Source organism: Rhinopithecus roxellana, chromosome 8, assembly GCF_007565055.1.
Source record: "Rhinopithecus roxellana isolate Shanxi Qingling chromosome 8, ASM756505v1, whole genome shotgun sequence".
Taxonomy (NCBI): domain Eukaryota; kingdom Metazoa; phylum Chordata; class Mammalia; order Primates; family Cercopithecidae; genus Rhinopithecus; species Rhinopithecus roxellana.
Window position 1 is genome coordinate 77,459,437 of NC_044556.1, and position 14,088 is coordinate 77,473,524.

Sequence of the window (14,088 nt, forward strand, 5' to 3'; positions counted from 1 at the left end):
ACCACTAGCAGGCTGTGGAATCGCAATAACATTATAAAACCCCTCTCACTCCTGGCTCCAATCATTCATTCAACAATTATTGAACACCTGCTGCATGCCAGGCACTGTTGCAGACCCTGAGAATCCACAGATGAATGAAACAGATATTAATTCCTTTCCTAATACCTTCCATCAGGGGCAGGGAGGTGCAGACAATACACAGAATGAATACACAGTATGATGGATGGTGACAAGTGAAATGATGGGAATTCATGCAGGAAAGAGGGAAGGTGTGGGAAGTGTGTGGGAAATTGCAAGTTTAAGCAGGGTGGTCAGGAAGGCCTCTCCGAGAAGCAGGTGACATCTCAGGAGAAATCCAGAGTAGGTGTAAGGTGATGGGGTCAGTCATGCAGGGTCTGGGAGAAGCAGGTCAGCAAGGGAACAGCAGGGGCAAAGGTCCTGAGGCAGAAGTGAGTCTGGTTCACTGCAGGATGATGATGTGGCTGGAGAGGATGCTGGATGGGAGCGCAGAGCAGCTGTATTGGGCCTCGAGGGGTAAGGAGGGTTTGATCAGATGACTGACATGATCTCACTGAGGCTTTAACACGCTGCTGTTTTGAGAACAGACAAGGGGAGCAATGGGAGAGCAGAGAGCCTGGGCAGGAGGCTGCTGCTGAGGCCCAGGGGAGAGAGCTTGGAGGTGGCTGGGACCAGTGTGGAGCAGTGGAGGTGGTGAGAAGTGACTGGATTCAGGCTATATTTTGAAGGTGGAGCCAAAGAGCTTTGCAGATGGATTGCATGTTGTGGGTGAGAAAAGAGTCAAGCATGACTCTGCAGGGTTTTGGCCAAGCAGCCGGAGTGGAGGGATGGAACAGTCACTGGAGGAGACAAGGCATTCTGGGAGTAATGGTTTCAGTGGGAAGACCAGGAGTTGGATGTTGAGCAGGTGACATTTTCAATGTCCAGTGGTATCTTAGTGGACATGCTGGGTGAGCCAACACAACACACCGCTGGCACAGGGAAGATGTCCAGCAAAGCTTGGCTCTCATCTCTCAAGTTCCTGCCCAGACAAAAAGAGTCCTCATATAAACTTCATCAAACATCCATGCAGCCTTCCTTATTGAAAAGTGCTTTCGGATTCCAGGATAGAAGAGGGCCAGGAGACAGGGAGCAGGATCATCTCTTGGCAGATGTGAGGAGGAGAAGGGCCAGGGAGGCAGGGTCCCCCCTCCTTAGACAACTGCAGGGCCACTCAGGGTGGGGCCCGTGCAAGGCAGGGAACCCCGGTTCCTGGCAGACAATCTCCATCTTCTATCTTAGGAGGAAAGAAAGCTCCACAGAGCAGGCCCGGCCAGCTCCAGGGCCCCAGTGTCCAGACAGGGCAGATTCCCAGCCCACTGACTGCTGGGACAACCTGTCCCAGGCCCCAGACCTAACACCTGCCCTGGGGCTGGACCCCTGAGAGACCTTGACCCAGAGACCATGGAGGTGCAGAAGGAGGTTGGTGGAGCATCCTGGGAATCTGGGATGCTGTAGACTGGAGAGTGGGAAAGCCAGCTTCACTTCTTAAGCTCCTGGGGCCAGGACTGGAGTCTCCTCTCAGCAAACCTCTTCAAGATGCCTCTTTGCCCTCCTCTTGAACAAAGCCCCGATTCCCCAGCCTGCACCTAAAGGCCATTCGAGATCTGGGGCCCCTTCCTCTCTGGCTTTGCCCCTCCTCATTGCCCCCTGCATGCTGTACAAGTCCCTGGGGCCTTCAGGAGCTTCCCGGAACTCACCCCACACCTCCAGGACCACCAGGTGCCCCTCCTTCAATGGGGCATGACTTTTTACCTGTCTCCCTCACCTGGAGCACATTGGTCTCTATGCCTGGTGCTGGTGGCATACAGCAGGCACGTGTCTGCTTTACAGGCACATATAGAGCATCTGCTGTGTTCCAGGCACATGTTAGATGCATCCCCAAGTCCCTCTTTTTGTTTTGTTTGCTTTTCTTTTCAATCTTGGTCTCTGTGGGCCCAGGGGCAGGGGTTGGGGGATGTAACTTGCGGCTGCCCACTATCTGAAGCCCAGAGGGTCTGCCCCTCAGTCACGAAGGCTGACCACCAGCCAGGATCCCTATGACACCCTGTCTCCCAGTCCCTGCCCCTGCCTCAGTCACTCAGCCACTTTGGGCCTTGGATGAATTTCAAAGAACTAGAGGCCATGGCTGACCAAGTTCGCAGTCGTCATGAGCTAGGACCTCAGAGACCTCATAGGGAGGTCTCCTCCCAGGAAGAACTGTGCCTGCTGGGAGCCTGCAGATACCATCTCTTCCTTCATCCTCCAGCTGACCCTGTTCTGGACAGCTGGAGGCCTTAGTTTCCAAGAGCCTGGGACAAACCTCAGGGGAAGCCAGTCACCGCTTAGGTGCCTGGAGCTGTGGCGGCATCAGCAGCAGAAGCCTTGGGGCCTCCTCACAACCTTGCCCTGCCCCAGTCTGGATAAGAGAGACTGCAGGCCTGAAATCTTCAGGGTGGTCAGAAATGAGCATAGCCAGGCCCTTCTGGGAGCAATTTGGGCAAACCTGTTGGATGTCTGCTCAGGAGGCAAAGTGGGGATGAGGGTCACCTCTGCTCCAGACAAATGCACTGTTGTCTCCTAGAGGGAACATGCCCAGACTCCAACCAGAAATGTCTTGCAGTGAGGAACACACGGTGTCTAGCCCTGCTCTCCAAAATTCTCTGCAGTTTGGGGTCATGGAAGAAACCCCACTTAGTAGCTGTGACCTGGGAAGACACCCTATGCCTCAGTTTCCTTGCTGCTAACTGAGAATAATACTTGGCCTCCAATCCAACCGCCATAAGCGTCCTAGACTTAACTTTTTCAACTGCTTTCTGATGGTGTCGCTTGCCCATTTAAAATCCTTCGCTGGGCGCGGTGGCTCAAGCCTGTAATCCCAGCACTTTGGGAGGCCGAGACGGGCAGATCACGAGGTCAGGAGATCGAGACCATCCTGGCTAACATGGTGAAACCTCGTCTCTACTAAAAAATACAAAAAACTAGCCGGGCGAGGTGGCGGGCACCTGTAGTCCCAGCTACTCGGGAGGCTGAGGCAGGAGAATTGTTTGAACCTGGGAGGCGGAGCTTGCAGTGAGCTGAGGTGGCACCGCTGCACCCCAGCCTGGGCGACAGAGCGAGACTCCGTCTCAAAAAAAAAAGGAAAAAAAAAATCCTTCAAAGCAGCTGGGGCGGTGGCTCACGCCTGTAATCCCAGCACTTTGGGAGGTCGAGGCGGGCAGATCACCTGAGGTAGGGAGTTCAAGACCAACCTGGCCAATATGGTGAAACCCTGTCTCTACTAAAAATACAAAAATCAGCTGGGCATGGAGGTGCACGCCTGTAATCCCAGCTACTTGGGAGGCTGAGGCAGGAGTATCGCTGGAACCCAGGAGGCGGAGTTTGCAGTGAGCTGAGATGGCACTACTGTACTCCAGCCTGGGTGTTGCAGCGAGACTCCATCTCAAAAAAAAAAAAAAAAAAAATCCTTCAACGCTAACACTGCCTTCAGGAAAAAGTCCAAACTCCAGGGGCTGGCAGACCAGGCCTTTGTATTTGGATCCCTGTCTTCTTGAGTCTCAGCTGTCACCCCTCCCCAAAGGGTCTGGTTTTATCAGATGTACCTGGCATTCCCAGAGCAAACTCCACTCACACCCCACCGCTTTGCAATCATTTGGCCTGGGATGCCCTTCCTCAATTTTCCCCTTGGTAAAACCACTCCCAAACTCAACTCACGGGTCACTTCCCCTGGGAGGCTGTGCATGACCACACCTTCTTCCTCTAGGTAGAGTGAGATCCTTCCTCCTTGTCCATTCCAGAGCAGCCAGCACACACTCATAACTGCACTGTGAGATCCTTCAGGACAAGAACAGGGCCTTAACATTTTTGCTCCCCTGGTGTCTCACACAGAGTAAGTAGCCCACCAGGTACTAAGCATTTGTGGAACGCATGAACAAGTGACTGAATGAGGCCATTGAGCCACTGTTTCATGACGACTTGCTTAAGCCTCTTTCCTCTACAGATATAGACACACGAGATCCCTCAAGGACAAAGACCATATCTTAGTCACCTTTAAGATCCAGGACACACTGCCACCTGCAATAAATGTTGGTGCCTTTCCTTCCCCTTTCAGGCAGGCCAGGGACCTGTTTCTAGATGTATCTTCTCATCAGGCCAGCTCCTGTCCTAGTTGGGACTTGAGCGTGAACGGGGTGGGCCTGGCCCTGTCCTCTTTCTGGGCACACTAGAGCAAGCCTAGACTGTCTAATCACCCAGCTCCAGACTTCCCAGGACATGCTTCCTCCTCAGTTTTCGTGGGTCTCAGAGGGAACAGGAATACAGGGATTGGTACCCCAAGCAGATGGAGTGGGGACTAGGGAGAGACCAACAACGTGCTACTCATCCTGCCATGGAGACCTCCGCATCTCCTCTAGCCTGAAACTCCACTGTCCCCAGCCAGGCGATTGTCCCTATTCTGTGCTCCCACAGCTTTCTGACGTCCCAAGGCAGGGCACTTGGCTCCCTGTCCTGTAACTCTTTACTTGTCATTTTCCTAGTTTGCCTGTGAGCTTTTTAAGGGCAAGCACTATGGCATGACTCGTCACTGCACCCCCAGAGCCTGACCCAAGGCCTAAGACAGAGTGAGCCTTCAAATGACTAGCAAATGATATATGAAAGCCGGACTCTAGGCCTCAGCTGAAACCTGACCCTCCTCCTCTAGCCAGCATGTGGCCCGACAGCAGTGGGAGATGGGCTGGGGCAATGGGGGCAGTGTCCTGCCCAGCAATTACTCCCCCAGTGAGTTCTGTGGAGGTTTTGGGGTTGGAGGTGCCATCCTACATTGAGGAGTGGACTGGAATGAGAAAAACCCGAATGAGAAGTTCCTCCTGCAACATGCATTGAGCTAGGGCCTCCAGAGCTGTGGGGATGGGGTTTGGAGGGGCCTGTGGCCCTCTTCCTGGCTCTGTCACTCAGGGAAGATTCTCAGAGCCTTGCAGGGCAGGTGCACTACTCAGGCTCAGATGTTGGCCTTGACTCCTACAGATGACCCTTCCTGACCCCACACGACCTCGCGTCTAGCCCCTCTGTGTGGCTCCACTTCAGTCCTACTGATGTCCACCCTGCTGCTCTCTGGCTTCCTGAGGCTCAAGGAATAGAGGTATATTGCATCTTCTGGTATTTTCCTTTTGACCCTTTTTGGGGGCCCAGCTAAAGCTGGTCTGCACTCTCTGAAGAGGCTCAGGATGTCCAAGTGATAAGATGGGACAAGGAGCCCTTCTGTCAGTTCTGGTCCTGGGCGTACAGAACATCCCAGATCAGAGACTAGAGCATGGGACAAGGGGCCAGGATAGGCCTGGCCTCCATCTCCCACATCCTCCTGCCTCCAGAGAAAGCCCACCTTACTCTCCCAGCCAGAGGAGCCCTCTCTGCTCCTTTTAGCAGCCCTCTTTAAAGACCCTTGAGGAAGGTCCTTCCCCAACTGTCTTGTGTTTCTGAGATCCCAAAGTCTGGAACCTTTCCTTAGGTCTTCCTTAAAACCCAGAGGAAACAGCTTCTGTTTCCTCTCCACTTGCTCTGGCACAGAAACTGACGCCTACCATCTTTTATACAATAAATTGGAGAAGAAATGAAGAGTGTCAAATCCACCCACCCAGTAGCCCTCTCTCAGCCAGACATCCCGTGTCCAGCTCTCCTCCTGGCCTGTCATGGGACCTTCAGTCCTGTCTCTGGGTTTCTCTCCATGCCCAACTTTGGCAACAGAGCTGCAGGGGCCTTTGAGCCTGGCATCCCTGGGGACCTCTCAGTCTCATGAGGAGGGAGGGAATGGGGAGGATTTCCCAGCATCTCTAAACTGTATTCCTATTTATACTCCACCCCCACCAGGCTGGCCCACGCCACCCAGTGCCCACATTCTGACAGGAACCCCTGGCTGGTCATCTCCATCCTTCCTCATTCCAATCTGAGAGACTGGCTTTAAAAAGCAGCTTCATGTCACCGCCAAGAACTCCACTGGGCTCCTCTGACCAGCTCCCAGTTTCTGGTCACTTGGATTGCCCCACGTCTCCCTCCCACCAGGCTGGGCCCCGGAGGCCTCCTTGGCCTGCATGGCCTCCCCCAGGCCTCTGAACATCTCATAGTTGTTCAATTGTTCTCTAAATGTCCTTTATCAGTGTCACTCACTCACCAGGGTTCAGGCCCCTCAAAGTCACTCACTCATTTCACAAGCACCTGCTCAGCACCAGGCACTGTCCTGGACCCTGGGCCTCGGATTCCACTCCCTTGGCAGCCTGGGTCTCCTCCTGCTTCTTCCTTCCTCCTGGGTCTGGTGGACTCACTTCCTCTACCTGTCTCTTGAATGTCAACACTCCCACAATTCTCCTCTTTGGCCCTTTGCTCTTCCCCTCTAGGCATGCTTCCTGGGTGATGTCATCCCCTCCCGAAGTGGAAACCACCACCCGCGTGCTGATGACTCCAGATCTGTAGCCATGGCCCCACCAAGCCCGTCAGCTCCAGATGCTTGGGTCCAGCTGCCTGCTGGGCACCCTGCCTGGGTGTCCCCCAAGGGTTCAGTTTGAGATGCGTGTGTGTGTGTGTGTTTTCTTTTGGAGATGGAATCACCCAGGCTGGAGTGCAGTGGCGCGATCTTGGCTCACTGCAACTTCTGCCTTCTGGGTTCAAGCAATTCTTCTGCCTCAGCTTCCCGAGTAGCTGGGACTACAGGCGGATGACACCACACCCAGCTAATTTTTTGTATTTCAGTAGAGACGGGGTTTCACCATATTACCCAGGCTGGTCTCGAACTCCTAAGCTCAGGTAATCTTGGCATCCCAAAGATTATCAGTTATCAGTGTGCTAGGATTATAGGTGTGAGCCACCACACCTGGCCGAGATGTGTCTTTAAAGTGAAGAGGACAGATGTGTACAGTTTGTAAAAGCTGTACGTATGCAGGATATACACGTGTCACAGGCATGCACATATAAACACAGCACACTGATAACCCAGAAGGCAGTAAGTCAAAACACCAGCAGTAGTTATTCCTGGGTGGTAGAATTATGGGTGATTTTAATGTCTTCTTTTTGCTTATCTGCATCTTCTAATATTTCCATAATGAACATTTATTGCTTACATAAGAAGAAAAGAGCAACACTTATTTTTAAATGAAAAGAAAGTACTTTTAGATTGAGATCCTGGAGCAGTTTAGTGCAAAGTCTGGAGAGAGCTATGATTATCTCGAGCAGGGGTCAGCAAACCTTTTCTGTAAGAGGCCAGACAGCCACTATTTTAGGCTTTGCGGGCCATCATCTCTGTTGCAACTCTGCAACTCTGCCTTTGTAGCACAAAAGCACCCACGGGCAAGATGTAAATGAATGAATTTGGCCTCGCACCAGTAAAACTTTACTATGAACACTAACATTTGAATTTTACAAAATTTTTAAGGGTCACAAAACTTTATTTTCTTCTTTTGACTTTTTGTCGACCACTTAAAAATGTAAAAATCATTCTTAGCTCATGGGCCATACAAAAACAGGCAGGACTCGGCCAAGAGCTATGGTTTGCCAACCCCTGGCCTTGAGCATCCCGTGCCTATGTAGTGTTTGAATCCAGCATCCATTTCTTTGCGAGGTACTTCTTCTCCTCCTAGTTGACAGGGCTGAGGCATTCCAGGATTCCCTTGCCCATCTGAGCACGGCAGGGACCAGGTACCCAGATGTCAGCTGGGGGAAGCCCCTGGCTCTACAGTTTGGAGGAACAGGAGGCTGAGCCCCTCTTGGGGCCCAGTACACAGCTCGCCTCGTTAGCAGCACTGGCAAAAGTCAGAGACTCAGACCAGCAGCCTGGGAAGGGGCTTTGGAAATCCCCTGGTCTGCGCCCTGCTTCAGGCAAAGAAGGCAAGACTCAGAAAGGTGAGCAATCTGCCGGAGGCCACTGAGGGTGATGGGGCAGAGCTGGGACCACACTGTGGGCTTCTGACTTTGTACAGGGTTGGAAGGGACTGCATTGGTCTGCGTAGAGATGGCACTCTCTTTACTGGGTACCACAGTCAAGAAATTCACAGCCTCCCCAAGGGCCACCTTCCTTGGGGAAGGAGCCATGCCAGGTTTGGCATCCACACAGAACACGGCGCCCAGCCCAGCCACAGCAGGGGATGCTGCCAGCTGGGCTCCATGGCAAGATCAGGGAGGGGCTCTGTGACCCCTTTCCTGGGTTCATCCCATGCTGCAGGCAGAGTTGGGGGCCAGCGCTGCTTCTGTCAAGAGTGATGCCCTCTAGCATAACACCTACCACCCACCTGCTTCTAGGCAGTGGGTCCTGCCAGGATGTGGGAAGGACAGCCCTGTCCCCTCCTGGGCTGGTCACCCCACATCCTGGGGTGCTGGATGGCTGGGGCCAGAGAAGAGAAGAAGGTCTGGTTCCTGAGAAGATTCCCCAGGCAGAAAAGGGCAGGCTTCTTTAGGAAGCAAGTTCTGAGGGCAGTAATCATTCCGGAGCTGTGTCTGAATTTCCCTCAATAATGATAAGATGGGGAACAGTGTTCAGAGTGAGGGGGGGTAGACTTTTTTTTTTTTTTTGAGACAAAGTCTCACTCTGTCACCCAGAGTGGAGCGCAGTGGCACAATCTTGGTTCACTGCAACCTCTGCCTCCCCTGGTTCAAGCGATTCTCATGCCTTAGCTTCTGGAGTAGCTGGGATTACAGGCGCCTGCCACCACGCCTGGCTAATTTTTGTATTTTTAGTAGAGATGGGGTTTCACCATGTTGGCCAGGTTGGTCTTGAACTCCTGACCTCAGGTGATCCACCCACCTCGGCCTCCCAAATTTCTGAGATTACAGGCGTGAGCCTCCATACCTGGCCAGAAACATTTTAAGAATAGAGTTCTCTTCCCAATTTGGGGGCTGAGTCCTGATGTTTGCAGGGACCCTGACTTCAGAAAAAATATCAAGTGGGGCCAAAAGCACTGAGAACTACCAAATGTAGCCCACTAACTCTGCCACCACCCCTCGATAATGACATCAGGTAAAGCAAAGAGCTACTGGGTGGACGTTATCTCACTGGAGTCCTCGTAAGCACATAAGATAATAGTATTATCCTCCCATTTTATAAAAGAGGAAACTGAAACCTGGATGAGCAAATTACTTAACCTAAGGCAACCAGTTACTGAGTGGAGGAGGTAGAATTTGAACTGACCCCAAAGTCCATAAACTGCCTCCACCCATGGTGGACAGGAGACATACACTCAACATGTAAATAATCATGGGTGCATCGGCCAGCCATTATTGGGTCATCTTGTCTACCCCGACCCCACCATTTCTAGGGAAGACTTTTATTTAATGGTGGGGGTAGGGAGGCTCAGAGGGTGGGATCATTATCAAGAGTTTCAGGAAAGAGGATCTCATCATTGTCCTTTCAAAAGTTCTGGCCCATGTCTCCCAGAGCAAGGTGTCCAGTCTCTCCAGGGTTACTCATGCTGTCAGGGAGCTTTGCTTCAAGACCTGTTTTGTTTGTTTTTTGTTTTTTTGTTTTTCTGTTTTTTTTGCCCAGGCTGGAGTGCAGTGGTGCGATCTTGGCTCACTGCAACCTCCGCCTCCTGGGTTCAAGCAATCCTCCTACCTCAGTCTCCCGAGTAGCTGGGATTACAGGCACATGTCACCATGCCCAGTTAATTGTTGTATTTTTAGGAGAAACAGGGTTTCACCATGTTGGCCAGGCTGGTCTCGAACTCCTGGCCTCAAGTGATCTGCCTGCCTTGACCTCCCAAAGTCCTGGGATTACAGGCGTGAGCCACCACACCCAGCCTAAGACGCTTTTCAAATTTTTTTTTTGTGACAAGTTCTCATTCTGTTGCCCAGGCTGGAATGCAGTGATGCAGTCATGGATCACTGCAGCCTCAATCTCCTAGGCTCAAGCGATTCTCCCCCTCAGCCTCCCGAGTAGCTGGGACTACAGGAATGTGCCACCACACCTGGCTAATTTTTGTATTTTTTTGTAGGGATGGGGTTTTGCCATGTTGCCCAGTCTGGTTTCGAACTCCTGGGCTCAAGCAATCCACCCACCTCCCTTTTTAGTTTAAAACCAAACCTCACACTTGCCTCACTACCCCTCCTCCTCTGCAGATGTAGCTGTGGAGATTCTAGGAGCAGATGGGCTCTCTTTCAGACAGGAGGTCTGGCGGAGATGCGCCCACGGCTTTTCCTCTTCCGGACTTGCTGCTGATCCACTGGCCAGCTCCAGCCAGGCCCAGCTACCAGCTCTGTAGTGTTCCTGGGTCCCAGACCCTCGGCCTGAGCTATTGTGAGCCCAGCCTGTGTGTGCATGTGCATGCACGTGTGTGTGTATAAGCAGCTGTGGGAGCCAGGACAAGATTAACCTTGGTCTGCTCCCACCCCTTGGATGTGGGAAAGTGCCCACTCAGCAGGGAATGCCTGGAGGGCAAAGGTGAAAAGTCCAGGGAAGGGGACGGAAGGGGTTATGGTGGGACACAGGGCTGAGGAAGAGAAATGGGACTTATTCCCAAAGGTGGCCTAATCAGGTGGGCCTGGAACCAGGCTAGCCACTCACTTTGAACAACAGAGCAGAACAGGGACTGCAATTAATTAAGTACCAGGGGAGGGTCCTTCTACCTCAGGGGAAGAAGGTGCTGCCAGAGGCCCCTCAGAGCAGGAGGCTGCTGCCTCTCCAGCTCCCAGTGCCTGTCTCATTCATACCTGCTAGAAGGTAGGGCCCCCACAACACAGATTCCTGGCTGCTCCTGGAAGATTTCCATCCAACCCATCGCCCTACCACCACCACCATTCTTACACAGAGCCCTCCTCCCTAATCTAGAAGAGCAGTAAAGATTCTGTCTAACTAAGGGCTTGGCCTGATGGGGCTGGGAAAATCTGCCTTGGTCTTTAGACCTGGTACAATCACTAGGAAATTCCCTTTCCAAACAAGCACCACCAACCACTATAGCTACCGGTTATTTAGTCTCTGCTACATACCAGGCACTGTGCATTATTTCATTTAAATCTTATAACAGCCCTCTCTGTTATGATCCTCATTTTACAGATGAGGGAACAGATGCTGGGAGAAGTTCATGAGTGTGCTAGTGAAGGGAAGGTCACATAGCTACTATATGCTGGAGCTGGATTCCACCAAGGCCAGACGTTTGCCCTCCCCTTTAGGTCTCCAGCTTAGTTAGAGAAGAACAGAAGGAATCAGAGGACAAGTAGATGGAGATGCTGGACAAAAGTCCCAATAGGGTGATCCCAAAAAGTAGAGGCTTGGTTAGGGTAGGAACTGGGAAGAGTCAAGCTGGGCTCTGCCCTACAGTGTGGGACGCATTCCCCTGAGTGCAGGACAGCCCAAGTAGGCAGAGGACAGAGTCTGGGTCTGTAGAGGAAGCAAATGCACCCTGAAAGGCAGCTCCATGTCCTCTAGACCCGAGTGGGGGTTTGCAGGGCTGGCAGCCTGATCCCACGAGATCTCAGAACAAGAACCTACTTGCTCCTCAGATCTAGTGCCTTCTCTCCTGTGCCCCATGAAGAAGCCTGGCTCTGCCTAGTGCAGGAGAGACAGATGGGAGCCTCAATACTTGGAGCACCACCCCCATTCTTCCTTCTCCTGAGGACTGATGCAGACCAGAGAACTCCAGAGTGGGCCGCAACCTCCCCATAATGGGGCAGGGGTTGACAGCAGAGGTTTGGTGTCAAAAGGAAGTGGGCTGGATCCCACCTCCGTGTGACCTTGGAAAAGCTGGCCTCAGAGACTCAGTTTCTTCACCTGTAAAATGGGGATGATAACAATACCTACTTCATAAAGTTGTGACACACTGCTTGGCACACAGTAGATATTCAACAAATGGTGGCCACTAAGGCTTGTCTACTCTGCCTCTGCCACACCCAATAAGTTTGGGAAGAACTTCTTCTGGCACGCGTGGAGAGCTTCTTCCATTCTCCTGGCAGGGTATGGGGAGAGTCCTGGAGACCCAGTGGGGAGAGTCCCGGGAACCGAATGGTCAGGTATACCCCAGATTAAGGATGGGGGAGGTCAGCCCCACAGGCTCCTCAGCTGCACAGGAGGTGGCTGGGACAGGGTAACCCGAGATAGTAGCTTTGCTGTGGCAAGGTGACCCTCTCTCTGGAACACCTTCAGGATGCAAACTCAGACCTGGAGCCAGTGTCGCCCTGTACTCCACTGACCCTCAGCACCCTCAGCACCATTTTCTCAGGCCCCTCCCAAGGCCAGGCTAAAGGCAGGGGATCTCTGAGGACGTGCCAGTCCACCAGGCGCTCCAGGCATCCTCTCAGGACAGTGTCCAGGAATGTGCGGCGTGCCCATGCCGGGGTGGGGAATGCCATGCGAACATGCCAAAGCTCACCGGGTGCTGACACCGGAGGGGCAAGCCGGTGGTGTTAGTGAGTCACAGGGCCCAGGCCACAGTTGGGTAACTGCTGAGGGCTGGGCTGGGGTGGGGAGGAAGGGGAGACAGTAGCAAACAGCGCCGAAGAGGTTCCAGGGCCTCCCACTCCCACAGTGTCAATCCTCCCACCCCGACTGCCAGGAGGTGCCCAGAGAGAAGGAAGAGAGGCGGCGCTGGTGCCTAAGAGGGCGCTGACCCTGCAGCACAGAAAACCCCTCACTGTCTCTGTGGCCCAACTCCCACCCAGCACAAGGTCTGCAGACACCTTCAGGGAATCCCCACCCCCAACAGGGCGAAAACAGAGGCCTCCAGTCCGGACCTGATTTTGGATTTCAGATTCCTGATGGTCTCCCCCAACTACAGCAGAATCCTCAAGGCACATCTCCTTAGCCCAACAGGTCACCGCCCACTACTCCCCCCCCCCGCCCCCGCCTCTTTTCCCACTGCTGCATTAACCCTCTGGCGCCTGCCGATGAGGGGTGGCGGGGGGCACTGCCCCTTCGGTCTTCCGGGGTGGAATGAGAGAAGAGGCAGCATTCCCCAGACCCCTGCCTCACCCAGAACTGGGACCTGCAGGGCTTCACATGTCCTTCCACGTTCTTCCCAGGGCTCCGGCCTCCCACTCCCTGCCTGCCGCTCTGGAAAGTTCACCAGAGCCCAGGAAGCCCTTCCAGGCGGCGATGTGGCCCCACACTCTCGGGTCCTCTGGTCTCTGGAGACTCCTGACCCTTGCCCTTCCCAGAATGAAGGGAGCTTAGAAGGCGCCTGGTTCGGGACTGGGTGGAAAACTTTGCTTTGTAGGGTTCAGACGGGAGCCCAGGGGCCAAAGTGATCCCAGATGGAGACTCCCTGAGGGGGCGCAGGGTCTTAGATTGCAAAATAGCCCTCCCTCTCCAGCACCTGGAACTTAGGAGTGGTCTTTCCAGGGTACCCCCCACCCCTCAACACACAACACAGTATCACACAGATCACGCCTCGAGATCTCTGCTCTCCTCTCGCCGCTCCGGTATTTCCCTCCAACCTCTCGCCCCAGGGCAAAAGCAAAACTGCGCCTTTAAGAGCCGTTCCGCTTACCTTTGCTCCGTACACCCGGCGCCGCGGTGCCCCCTCCTCCGATCTCCCCTTCCTCCCCGGCGCACCGCCCGCGGGACTCACCGCGCGTGTCCTGGGGGCCGCGGTGCGTCCGCTCCCTCCCGCGACGGCCGGGGTGCCGCGGGGTTGGGTGCCGTGACCTGCGCCCTGCTGGGGTCCCCGCCCGGGCACGGGGCAGCTTCCCCTGCTCCGGAAAGGTGAGCAGTTCCCCAGAGAAGCTGCAACCTGAGCTGGCCGAGGAGGAGGTAGAAGGGGAGGGGAAGGGAGGGAGTGGAGGAAGGTGGGGAAGAGGAGGGAGGAGGAGGAGGAGGAGGAAGGAAAATGCCCGGCCCCCGCCAGAGTTTTTCACATGTACAAGTTGACTCCGCCCCCAGCCCTCCCGCCCTACCCACAGCCGCTACCAATCCCCAGGGCTCCCTCTGCCCGGGTGCCCACCCCTTTCTCCCACTCTGGGAACCAGGGTCCAAGTGCCTCTTCCTGTTTCGTTTCTAAAGCTGGCCCTGAGAGCCTTGGCTAGGGGATGAGGCCTTCTGGACTGGATCACCCCAGGACACCAAGGCGCCAGGGGTACACTGAGAGT

The 14,088-nt window shown here is 54.0% G+C and overlaps 1 protein-coding gene across 3 annotated transcripts in view; it reads right to left on the bottom strand.

Annotated features, from left to right (window-relative positions):
* CDK18 (cyclin dependent kinase 18) overlaps positions 1-13,818 on the bottom strand; it is a 28,247-nt gene extending 14,429 nt beyond the window's left edge. For all 3 annotated transcript variants that reach the window (XM_030936871.1, XM_010362467.2, XM_030936870.1), the window contains exon 1: positions 13,491-13,818. The gene's annotated coding sequence lies outside the window, so the exon portion shown is untranslated. The remainder of the gene's footprint in view (positions 1-13,490) is intronic.
* Between the last annotated feature and the right edge of the window lie 270 nt (positions 13,819-14,088).